At 41.7% G+C, this 13,506-nt stretch overlaps 1 protein-coding gene across 1 annotated transcript in view; it reads right to left on the bottom strand.

Annotated features, from left to right (window-relative positions):
* Positions 1–12,832, bottom strand: part of NCKAP5 (NCK associated protein 5) — an 857,737-nt gene extending 844,905 nt beyond the window's left edge. Inside the window, exon 1 of the mRNA XM_029934682.1 lies at positions 12,637–12,832. The gene's annotated coding sequence lies outside the window, so the exon portion shown is untranslated. The remainder of the gene's footprint in view (positions 1–12,636) is intronic.
* Positions 12,833–13,506: the final 674 nt, after the last annotated feature.

Genomic DNA, 13,506 nt, shown 5'->3' with positions numbered 1-13,506 from the left:
TTCTTTCTACCACAAAGACGAGAGAATGAAAATTGCAAACATGCAAAATAGAGGAGATAACAGAGCATGTGTAATTAAACATGTAAATTTGGCTCTGAGCTTCCTAGCCGTTGAAGTAAAAAGAAGACTCAATCCAATTTCTCAGTACTCTCTGATGCCTTTTTAGTACTGATTTATACAACTCAGTCTTATAGAACACATGATAAAAATATGTCTTTACATAGAAATCATGAAATGATGCGGCATTAATATAAAGTAGAAGAAATAAGAGTTAGTTGAAATTTGATCCAAAATAACTCTTTGTCAAATGGGGGATGTGTTGTCATCACCTTGCTCCCACACCATAGGGGAATAATCAACAATGATGGGAACAGAGTTCGTTGGGGTGCTTGGTCAACAGCAGGTACCATGTGCTGATTACCCAGGTACCCAGGACAGAGATTAACCATGAAGAGGCACCATGAGCTGTTCAGCGGGGGAGAGGGGGCGAGGAGTAAGAACACTGAAATGCAAACAAACTCCAGTTAGAAGTCAGACAGACCAAACGTACAGAAGAGGCAGGAGCAGAAGCTCAAACACCGCACAGCCTCCAGTGGATCCCACAGAAGTGTTGCCTCATTCTTGTTACCCCATTAAGTCTTACCTGGCCACCTCCCTATGGAACAGCTTTACCCCAGGGCATCTGAAAGGCATCATTTGATCTTTGACAGGGATGGTCAAAGTCTCTGCTTTACTTTATGGTGCTCATAATTTGTTCTAAGCACTCAGTAGAGTGAGCTGGGTCAACCTATGTGGCATTCACACTCTAACATACGCCTGGAGTGGATGCAAACTTCCCTACTTGCTTCCATCCACTAATGTACTATCTCTTTTTATGACCCCCCTGAATTCCACCCCTTCCTGCTCAGGCACACGTATATGCCTCCCTTCCCGGAGTGGCCTCTGCCCTCACACACAGCACCAGCATTGTCTGTGGAATCGTTCCTATTTACTTAGGGCTGCAACAACCAACCTCTTTCCTCTTTTAGTTTCCATACAGCTTGGTTTAGATTTACAAAACTCTTAGATGGGAGAGGCCTTGGAATCCCCCATCTCATGGTCTTCTTCAGTTAAGTCCAACCCATCACAGTCTGAGTACTTTTAGGGACAAGGAACTATTTCATAAGGTCCCAGACCCTTTCTGTGAATTTTCAAATGATGAAAAGTACTACCTAATATTGGATTACAATTGCTTCTCTGTAACATCAAACCTTAAGCAGTAGTGAAAGTTGTGGGTATGTGTTTGTTCACCGATGGACATGTCCTAGAATATTCATAGCACCACCATTTGTAATGGTCCCAAACTGGAAACTATCCGAATACCCATCAACAGTAGAAAGGACATATTAGGACATAAATACAGTCATACAATGGAATACTGCACACCAATGAGCTTGAAATGTGGTATGTTATATGGATACATCACATCCCTACAGTATGAATAAAAGAGTTTAATACATAATGTGCTATTCCATTTATATGGAGCACAAAAACAGCCAAAAGTCATCTGTGCTACCAGATGTCAGCATGCGAATTACCTTAGGGATGTAACTGACAGGAACTTGAGGAAGGCATCTGAGCTGCTGCTAGTTCTTGGTCTGAGAGGTAGAAACACAGTTGTATTCAGTTTGTAACAATTTATCAAGCTGTATACCTAGGTATGTTTACCCGTATCTATGCTATACTTCAAAACAGAAAGTTTAAAAATTCTCTTTCTCCTCCAGATGACCTGAATAAACACAATTTCTTTAGCCATTTCTTACGGATATGGATTTTAGAATGTTCAAGGTTCTAGTCATCTACTTCTAAAACCTCTGATCATTCCTTTGGAATTTAATCACATGGACTGGTTTGTAGTGTTCTTTAAATGTCCCATGTGAGATTACTACTTTCCTCCAAAGTGTTGTGAACTTCTTAAAGATCTGTAGTTTCCCTTTCGGTTCTCTAGTAGCACGTATATTCAGTGTCCATTGTATACTTGGAAAACATTCTTCTTCTCCCCTCTTCCTTAGCAAGTGCAGATGAAAGAGATCAAATTTACGGGGGACCAATGTGACTAAACAACCTAAGTATTTTCTTCCTTTTTTTTTTTCCTTTTTTAAAAATCAAATGCTTAATACTAATTTATCCAGTGAAGCCAAATTCTGTTTTGTTCTTTTCCTTCAAGTTGACCTAAGGACTGTCCTTTGCCCTGATTTATGAGCCCTTTTCAGATGTCTCCATATGGAGAGGTGGAGACTATTAGTAAGCTGATCACTCGGCAATACTGATTTAGTGTTCCTTACAGTTTGTCTTATCATCCATAAATTGACCTAATACTGTACGCCTTTCATCTAATTTTCTCATCTCAAGGAAGAAAAACTAATTTGGACAATGATACAATGAGAAAGAAGCATTCTAATTTCATGTAAAGTTAGTGGTATCATCCTTCTTTGATGGGCTAGGCAGAAGGTAAGATAAGTAACAGAACACAAACTGCATCTCTAATGGAAAGAAAGAATTGTGGGCTCTAAACTATGGCATGAAAATAACGCTTTTCATGTTGACAAGGCTCCCAGCGGATAACTTATCTTTTCAGAGCAAAAGTTGCCAGAGAAATCCATGGACATTCTCATAGCAAATGCTGTTTTCTCTCTGCTCACACACTCACTTGCACACTTAGCACCTGGCATGCACAAGGTGTTCTGAATTTTCCTTTCCTACTTTGCAGTTTTTCCCTGAGAATATTCACAGACATCAGTCACTTCCATGAACAAATGATAAAGAGAGAGGCCAGCTTCTTGACCATAGTGTTATTCCCACCACCCGGTTGCCTTTCTAACCAGTGGTTCAGTCTATAAAAGTACAGCCCACCTACCCCAGGTTTTCTAGCTATACAGACGTAGAGATAGAGAGATATAGAAATAAAGAGAGAATGAAATTATGAATCTGGGAAGGGTCTTACCAAGCCTGTTGAAGAACAATCTCTAGAAAATCGAAGACACATGTCTGGTTTTTAGAAGGATCACACAAAACAGAGAAGGAAAATCTAAGAAAGCCACTCATGCAGAAAGTATTTAATCAAAGAGAAAAGACAATTATAACATCTGTTAATCTTCTGGGAAGGTTATAATTAAATGCTTTGGGGAAACACCCTTTCAAGGGTGATCCTTTAACATCTGTTGTGAGGACACACAGCATTGTGCAGTGACGAATCACTTCGGCACTTTGGGAAAATGGGACTTCTGGGGATCACAAACACTGCCAGAGCCCCCATGCACCCAGCCCAGACCTGAGCCCACTGTGCTCAGTGCTTTGGATAATTGTCTGAGTGGTGAGTCAGACTGCAGTCATTGTGTGTTATGGAATAACAGGATCACAGGGCTAGAAACGGCCTTGAGACTATCTGATCTCCCCCTTCACTTTGCAGATGGGGCCACTTGAACCTACAGCTGGCTTGTGGTGCTTCACAAGCAGGGTCATTCAATTCTACCCAAATTACACTCCACCCCACCACGCTGCTGCCTCTTTGGTTTCTCTCTTTACTTGGGCCTGTAATTCAGATGTGTTCTTTGTTTAATAGGATCAGCATTATAAAGAAACCCTAAGGTTTTTTAAGTTTATGGAGAAGTGGGGAAACTGAAATGCTTCCCTTCTTCCCTACCTCCTGGTCTGCTGAGAAACACTGACCATCTTCACTCCCCTTCTAACCTCCTTTGTGGGGAGGGTGCAGGGGAGGACGGAGAAATGAAGATAAAGGAGAACAACGAAAGATAGGAAAGAGAGCTGGAGAGAGAGGCAAGATGGAGAGAAATAAGGACAGAAAAGTAAGGTGAAAGAAGAGAGTAAGAGGTGGAGGCAGGGAGCTGAGGAAGTTGGTCCAGGGATACAGAAAAAACGGTATCAAGAAAAGACCTCACCAAAAGGAACTAGACACAACTTACACCCACCTTACTCCATAACCAGGTTCCACTATACCTCAAACAAGCAGTTCTACACATACAGAGGCCCACGGGATTTGGCACTTTTGCGAAACAAAATGCAGAGATAGTAAAGCCAGGGGCAGCACATAAACAGATGCAATGTGTTGAGCAGTGAAAAATACGTCCATATGGTGAGAACATAATAAGTACATTCATGGCCAGGAGGGGTTATGGGTGGGCAGTCTCCTTGGTAGTTGTTTGGGGCTGCAAATACTAGCATGTGCCAGAATGCTGAGTACGCGGGGCTCTTGATATTTGGTGTCGGGAGTAAACAAGTCCCTATGACCCGGATACAGTGTTGCTATCTCCCCTCCCAACTCCCTCCAGCAATCACCTACTTACAAGGGCCAACAATAGCTTCAACAATTAGGGGCAACTAATGGTGATAATGGCCACCATGTACTGTCTATTTTTGTGCTGACGTTCTAGGTACTTCATTTTATTGAATCCTCACAATGATCCTATAAGGAGGTAATAGGGTCAAAATTTCCAGTTCAAAGTCTTACTGTGCAGTCTGGAACAAATTAACCTCTCAGCACTTTGGTTTTCTCATCATTAAAGTGGGATCAATAGTAATATCTATCTCAGAGGGCTATTTTGAGGATTAAATGAGACAACATTCATAGAAAATACATCAAGACCAGACACAATGTAAGTACTTCATTAATATTAGGTGAACTCATCATAAAATATAGTAATATTTTATGGACAAGGAAACTGTGCTCAATGAAGTTACATGACTCTCACCCCAAGTCATTAGAGACCAGAACAGAAAATGGAACCCAGGTATATCCAAGGGTAAATGCCACATGGGCATGAGCTGTGTCTATTTTTTTTTCTGTTACTCTGTTAACTGAGTCCAAAGTTCCTGACTTTTCAAGGATATGTTGCAGCCTTTCAGGAAAAAGTTATCCAGGACATCTCTGTCCCAACGTGGGAAACATAAAAGGGTGCATTACTCAGTTCAGAACATCATCCTCTCTCCCTTTCCTTGTCCTCATCAATGAGAGAAGAAGAGAAATCCCTGACCTTTCTTGTCTTCATTTATTCTATCTTTAGATAAATGCCACAAACACGGATGCTTACGTGACTGGAAATAAAGAGTCACTCACTCATTCACTGAAAGTTAGGTAAAAAATAACACCATGCCTCTGTGCTTTGCGTCCACAGGCATTTGAATGCCAGGAGGTTTGAATGTCGTCAGCTGAGTGTATATATAACAAGTAATGTGTTCATAAGTATAAATAATGGAGAGGCCAAAACACTAATCAAATTCAGAAAACTTGTTTATATCCATCCATTCACCAAATACTTGTTGGGCAGCCAGCATATCCTGACTCTGGGTGCTAAAGCTACAATATCAAACAGGATGGATAAGGCTTTGCCTTCCTGGAATCTGTACCTTAGACAGGGAGATGTTCTTAATCGAATAGTTGGCCAGTGACACTATGCCAGTGACAAGTGCTATAGGAAGACAAATACCTGAAGCTATCAGAGTAATATACCAAATAGGAGAAGACCTTCTAAGGAGGGGCCATTTAGGGTAGGCAGGAGCTGACCCAATAAGGGGAATGGGGAGGAGGAAGCCTTCCTTCACAAGAGAGATTTTGGTGAGTGCGAGGAGCTGAAAACAGCCGGTGAGGATGGAGAGGTGAGCTCTGCCCTAATGCATTGGATGACTCGAGAAAAGACATCTCATTTCCCCATAGCTCTGCTTCCCTCCCTGGAAAGTAAGTGTGAAAGGAAATGTAATCAGTGCTCTCCTGCTCTCACAGATTCTCTTGATTCTCTTTCCCTGTGTCTTACTCAAGGCCATATCATAGGATGAGAAGATTCTGGCCCAGGTGCAGGAAACAGAAAAGCCACTTTTGTCTAGAGTGGGGCTCACTCAAATGTAGGAAGCAAGTATACATTGTTCTTAGGATAAGAGAACCGTTATGTGTTTCTCCCACATTCAACATCCAATACTAATCCCAGAAGGCTCCAAGACCAGTGCCCCAGCTCTGTAAGAAACATCAGGTATAGATTAGATGTCTTAGCATCCGGAGTCTGGTTTGATTGATGGGCTATCAATACATCAGAATTCTACAATTTTCCCCCTAAGAAAACAATGAAAATGAAAAGTTAAGACTTCTCATTTCTCCAGATTGAAACAAATACATATGGTTGAAAAAATTACTTTGGTAGTTTTACTGCTCTTAATTAGGTATCCTTAAAAAAAAAAATAGGCTTCTTCAACAAGGTACCTGAACTAGTCTGTGAAATTTTATTTAGTTTAATAAGGCCCTCTACTGGCAATCTCCAAAAATACAGTCTCTTTCAAACAATTTAAAATATTTTAACTACTCCCAATAATAAAGTATCTCACATTACCGATTATACAAATCTGGACTGGAAGAATGAATGAGAAGAAAATAAGAAAGGAAAGAAATTAACGTCATTGCGAGTGGACCATTCAAATTCACTATTCATAAAATAACTTACATGAGATATCATTTCCTTGCCTCTGATAAAGCTACTCCAGATGTCAACGATACACAGAAACAAGGATATTTATCACATTAAACTGTACAGAATATTTGTGAAATCATAAAACCAAATTGTGAATGCTATTTACCAGATAAGCCAGATCATTTCTGTTTATCCACATGTGAGTAACTGACCATAATTAGAATTTTTTAAAATGTTGAAAGCAGGCCCTTTAACTTGCTTCTGATATGGCACAACTGATAATTAAGTTCTCTCATTTGACAGCTGACAAAAAAAACAGTATATGGTGACCTGAGAATTTAATTATTCATATACTAATAATGTTTTTAAAAGAGGTTACCTTTGACACATTTGTCAAAGGGCTGGTGGAACTAAGAAAATTTAACTATATATAGATTTTTAGAAAATTAATTTTTTAAATGAAGCAATTAATAACTTCAGGAAAAACATGTTTAACAGAATGGAAATGTGATAATAAGTTATATGACTCAACAATAAGCATTAAAAATGAGCACTAACTATTCATTTCATCAACAATTATGATATATAATTCCCCTGGAGAACAGAGAAAGTGAGATATAAGAAACATATACTGTAAGAGGAAATAAATCAATTTTATATTACAAACAGATATAAAACATTATTCAGAAATACTACAGGGCCGCCTGGCTGGCTCACTCAGTTAAGCATCCGATTTCAGCTCAGGTCATGATCTCACAGTTCATGAGTTCAATCCCCGTGTCAGGCTTTGTGCTGACGGCTCAGAACCTGGAGCCCGCTTCCAATTCTGTGTCCCCTCTCTCTCTGCCCCTCCCCACAACTATTCTCTCTCTCACACTCTCTCTCTCAAAAATAAATACACATTAAATTTTTTTAATATATTCTAGAAAAAGCTGCTAAAAGAGTAGAAAATATCTCTGAGGAGCAGGTCTGAGGAACAGGGTGGGGAGGATGACTCAGGGACTGCAAGATACATATATCTTCATAGATACATGCATACAGTACTATACATGCATGTACTTATACATGATATATGGAGCTATATATTTACATAAACATTTTAGCACTATTTGTTTTTCTAAATTTTCTAAATTGTCTTTCTAAATTATATATATCACTTTGATTTTTAAAATTTTTCTAATAATACATCACTACTGACAATGGAAGCCATTTGGGACCTCTCTTTCGAGCTGGCCTGAATCAGTGTTCTGTTTCCAGATTCAATTTGCCAAATGGAGCAAGTACCCTTCGTGGAGCAGTTTGTCAGACATGCGTCTTGACAGTAACATTTGTTCCCACATTTCAGAACTAACAGCTCTTCTTTCAACACCATAATATTTATCTGCCATATTATGGACTGAGCTTATATTCCAAAATGGGTTTGGGACTTTCCTCTTGAACTCAGTCGATTGGGTTTCTATAGTCTATCCAAATTCTACTCAAAGGACTCACTAATCCAGAAAGTTTATTTCTAAGAAGGAGAGATCTTGTTTCTTGCCCTGAAAATACCAAGATTAATTTATGTAACCACTGGGAAGTACCTTGTGTAATTGAGGCTTCCAAACCGACACGACACACTTCATTAGACAAGTATGTATTGGGGCATAGTAAATGTTGTGGGTAATGTTCTATGCATCCGAGAGATTTATTATTTCATCTATAAGAAAACACAACTGGGACTCCAAAGTTCCAAAGGCATTAAACTTCATAGAATTATAGAGCTAGAGAAAAACAAGGCTACAAGGTATTTTGTGTTTAACTGGTTCTATGGTTTGCCAGCGTTCAGCCTCAACTACCCTGGCTATTTAAATCCACTACCACAAAATGCTGCCACTTCCTTGGTGAACTTCTTAGGGACAACCAAATGGCCAATAATCATTTCCATCTTTTTTAACCTAAATCACCTGGATTACACTCTTGGCCAAGTTGAACTCAACCAACCAACACCCATCCCAAGAATGGATATAATTTTGATGTTTAGCCATAAACTTGGACTAACCTCAAGAGGATTCATATATGAAAAAAACAACTACCAAAGAGCTGGGCATGTGCTTTAGACATTTCTGAAAACCTAGAAAATGTAAATCACCAGGAGTGTTCATCTGATTTGCTGCTGTGTCAGTACAATCAGTCCAGGAGACAAGAAAAACCAAAGTTCAATCATTGGCAAAACTCATGAGGAAAAAAAAAAACCACACCTCCCATATCTAGAGTATAATGAAGGGGTAAGACCATGGGCTCTGGGTTCAAATCTAGCATCTGTCTCTTACTGCTCATGCAACCGTTACACATGACTTCATCTTCCTGTACCTTAGCACCCTTGCCTGGAAAAGGAGTATAGGGTTCATAATGAGAGAGCATGTGCAAAGGGCTTAGAAATGAGCCTGGTCTACTGTAATCACTCAGTGGTGATTGGGGGAAGCAAATAGTTTAAACAGTTTACATAGTTCCCATTGAACATGCATTCATACACTTTTTTCATCATTTATTGGGAACTCATTCTGTGCCAGATGCTGAACTAGGCATGAGATTACACAGTTGGCAAGGCTCTGGAAGATAAATTGGGTGGATAGAGAGGTGCCACGGGCAAGAACATAAAGGCGGGAAAGAACAGGTGAGCCTAGCATGTTCAGGTAACAGAACATAGCGTGGGTAGCTAAGCCCAGTCATTTCCATGGGAATCATCGGAGGAACTTTTTATTAATGCCTGGATCTGAATCCCACTTTGGAGATGCTGATTCATTAAGTCTGAAGTGGGACATGGGCTTCTGCGAGGTAAATAATAATGACAACAGCTAACACTCATTAGTACTTAATGTATGCCTGGCATTGTGCTCTGTGTTTTAGCTACATTAATTTATTTAATCCACCCCCATGTCTTGAGGTAGGCACTCTTTTTTTCTTTTCCTTTTTTTTCTTTTTAAGAAACAGAGTGTGCTTGAGTGAGAGGCAGAGGGAGAGAGGGGAAGAAAGTATCTTAGGCTCTGCCCTGAGCATGGAGCCCAATATGGGGCCTGACACCACAACCCTGGGATCATGACCTGAGCTGAAATCAAGAGTCAGAAGCTCAACCGACTAAGCCACCCAGGTGCCCCACCCTGACAGGTACACCTATGAGCCACATTTTAAAGAGAAATTCAAATAGAAAAGTTGAGTGAATAAACCAAGATCATAAAAGGAAAATGTGGTAGAAACAGTGTTTGAGCCTGGTCAGTCCAGTTCCAGATACCAAGACCTCCATCACTATGCCATGCTGCCCCTAGACCTTCAGTGGACGGTTCAGGTAAGCTGTCAGGACATGAACCTGATGGACAGATATGAAAATACATGCAGAGGACTGGAGAAGGAAGAGCCAAAGTAAGTTGGTGGATATCATATCAGGAATAGCCCTATTGGCATGCTCAGGAATCTGGCGTGGAAGGCCTTCCTCTCCAGTGAAGAAGAATGTAAAGCCATTCAGCACAGTTATATGATAGTTTTGTGCACTACATGCAGAGGCCTGGATGCTTGATCAAGAAAAAGGGATGTTTAATATTAGCCATTCACTTATTCATTTATTCAGTATTATCCATTGAACAAGACTCTGTACTACCAGATGCTGCGGATATAGGAAGTATTAAAACATAGCCACTGATTTCAACAGAGAAAGGGATTTAATGGTAAAGGGCTCCAGATTCCACAGCACAAGTTAGCACAAGACACCACACCATGAAGATCCAAAGAAGGAAATCACTATAACACAGAGAGTCCATGGAGGGATCTGATAGGCAGGGATATCAGGGGCCAGGAAGGTTCCAGAGAGAAAAGAATGTAGCATTTGGGTGGAATCTAGCTGAATGTTAGAATCTGAGGTCCAGGCTGCAGCTAGAGGATGAAGGGGGAGGAGGAATAATGAAAAAAAATAAAAAGGTGGCAAGAGGGGCTCCAAAAAAGAGGGAAAAAAGTAAAGTGTGGTCAGTAAAATAATTTTAGGGGTGCCTGAGTGGCTCAGTTGGTTAAATGTCCAACTTTGACTCAGGTCATGATCTCATGGTTCATGGGTTCGAGCCCCGCGTCGGGTTCTGTGCCGACAGCTCAGGGCCTGGAGCCTGCTTCAGATTCTGTTTCTCCCTCTCTCTGCTTGCCCCTCCCCTGCTCATGCTGTCTCTCTCTCGCTCTCTCTCTCTCTCTCTCTCTCTCAAAAATAAATTTAAAAAAAATTTTTAATTAGAAAATAAATAAATAATTTTAAAATACAAAGTTTGCGACTTGAAAGTAAAGCCAAAGTGCAGAATGTCAGAGCTGGGAGCCACGTGACATCTTAGGAACTGTACATGATGCAAAGATGCCTTTCATACTATTTCAACCGCCAGAATCATCCACTTGGTCTTTTAGCCATCAACTGTAATATAATCATGGCTCTCTTTGGTTCTCTAGCAAAACAAATGAGGCACAGAGACATTGTGAAGCATGCCCAGAGCCAAAGACAAAACAGGAGCAGGGCCAGACCACCCTTATCACTCCACCTCCACACGGCCCTGTTCCTACAAGAATGCGGACAGCCACGCGTGGGTCCTGTTTCTCCAATAACTCTAGAAATGGGAACGTGGAATGCATGCTGGAAGGAGCACCAGAGGCTTCGTTCCTACTTGTAGCTCTGCCACCATCCTGCCAGGTGACTAGACACACTAGTTCCCTTCCTCACTCTCCTCATGCCTCACGTTTTCTTCTGCAAAGGAATTAGCTGTGACTAACAGTTTGAAAACTGTTTTTGTAGCAGATCCCTTATTTTGAATGAAAAGTATTGAATAGCACGGAGCATCTATCCTAGCACGGTGTGCTCTCGTGGGAGAATTCCAGGCTGACAAACACACTGGAGGGTGCCCACCTTAGAAATCCATGGGAAACACTGGGATATTGTAGGACCTTTCCAGCACTGGCTTCTTAGAATACTCTGAGTCCAGAGAAAAAAGGAAAAGCAGTGAAAGCTGTCCCTGCTTTCCTGGGCGGCTGAACTGAGGACCGAGCTGAGGCTCCAGGAGTGAATCACGGGGTTCGCGTGCTGGAGCTAACGTGCTAACAGCCAGTTCGTGCCAATCTGTGCAGCAGGGCTGTCCCTTCTGGATGGCAGGAATAGGCCATGATTTGCTACTGGCTGCAAGCACTGAAATGCAAAGCCAGCAGCCTGAAGTACTCAGCAGAAAGACCCATGCAAGCATCTCGAAGGTAGAACTTCCAGGTGGCCCCGACTTCTGTGAGGAGAGCGAGCCTGTGACCAACCCCCGCACCAGGAGCGCACTCTTCCTATTCCCCCCAGAATATCTGGACACTTTTAAAAAATCAGGAGGAAAATCAAAGAGAGGATGTGAATCTGGAATCCAAACCTAGCTGAGAGTCCAAATAGGACTTTTTCAAGAGTACATTAATTCAGGTTCCAAACTCAGAAGACAAGTCAGAACAGTGAACATTTCTCCAAATCCTCAACGGGAAAATATCCAGATAGGAACGGTTTCAATTTCAAAACATTCTTCTCTACTTTCAAATTCCCGGAGAATGAATGAGCCGGGGGGGGGGGGGGGGGGGGGGGGGGGGGGGGGGGGGGGGGGGGGGGGGGGGGGGGGGGGGGGGGGGGGGGGGGGGGTGTGTGTGTGTGTGTATGAGGAGAGGGTGTAGGCAGGAGGGAACAAGACACTGTAAACAGCATGCACATATTAGAAATCTATAAATCGCAGAAAGGATTAGAGGCAAAAAAGAGTGGGTTTCCCCCTCCAGCACACCAGTTAATTAAAAATTAGTCTATAGTTTTCTATTAAAATTCCTAGGTCAGCCTCATAGTCTTTTGTATGGTTGGTTGCTTTTTATTTAAAAGAAAAAAAAATCCCAAACGCCCAGCAGAGGCAAAAAAAAAAAAAAAAAAAAAGGACTAGGCATTCACAATCTATTATCATCTACACCCAGTGCCTGTTCTTAGATGAGGCGTCCTCTGCACCTACCCCAACAACTTCAGCACACTATAATTACTAGGAACAAACACATACTTGCCGCAGCCAAGAGAACCTGTAGAAACACCTAAATATCATCACCTCACTTTAAAAGGAAAGCAGGCTGTAGAAGTAAGAAAAACTGTTACAAGAGTTTAAAATTAAAAAAACAACCCACAGCTTACTTGTAGTTAGCTCTTCAGTCAATACTTATCACAGCCCTGGAGACACACACAGCCACAGCCTCTCCAGCTAAAAATTTCCTCCCGAGTTCATCCTCTGTTTGTTTTTGAAGCATTCAAAGGCCGCGCCGAGAGAACACGCTCAGTTTTGCCGAACATCCAGCGCGGCAGCGAAGTCCTGCAGCGAATTCAGAGCAAGTTTGCGGAGACTTGCTCCCCGGGCTGCAGCTCCGTGGTTGCTCCGAGCTTGTAAATACAAGCTCCGTGGACAAAGTCCCAAATGACATCACTGGCAGCTGCTTATTGTTGAGTCTTTATTAACTGACTGTCAAAAAGAAAGGAGGGGGTGGGGAGCGAGAGTATCTTTTCTGTGGCAAAATCGGCATCTCGGAGCAGATTCCGGTGATACATGCGTAAATAATCCCATTGATTCAAATTTTCGAGAGCTTGGTTTTTCTCAGGTCACAGCCTTTCTCCGGAAAAAGACACAGAATCGCCTCCACCAACTGACGCTGGATAAACTGGAGACGTGGAGGGAAAGTTTGTAACGCCAGCAGGGCCCCATGAAGTTGTTTACCCACCTGTTTCCAGTCTGTGCCAGAGTTTGAGGATTCACAAATATGAATATCAGTTATGCCTTCTGTGGCCTGACAGTTTTTACTGTGACATCTATACCTGGCTAATGTCTGTCCTAAATGGGTCGTCCTGGGCTGCAACTTTTTTCAGACATACAAGTTTTTCAGCTTGTGGTAGAAGGGGTCCCCTGAATGACGGCCAGATTTTGCGTACACGTGCAAATAGGTGGATTTTTTTCTGAGAAGAGGCCCGGCAGCTTTCTTTAGATTCTCAAAAAAATTTATTTTATTTTCAGTC

This window comes from Suricata suricatta, chromosome 3 (assembly GCF_006229205.1).
Source record: "Suricata suricatta isolate VVHF042 chromosome 3, meerkat_22Aug2017_6uvM2_HiC, whole genome shotgun sequence".
Classification (NCBI taxonomy): Eukaryota; Metazoa; Chordata; class Mammalia; order Carnivora; family Herpestidae; genus Suricata; species Suricata suricatta.
Note: the sequence above shows the minus strand (reverse complement) of the source record. Positions and strands in the feature narration are given on the sequence as shown.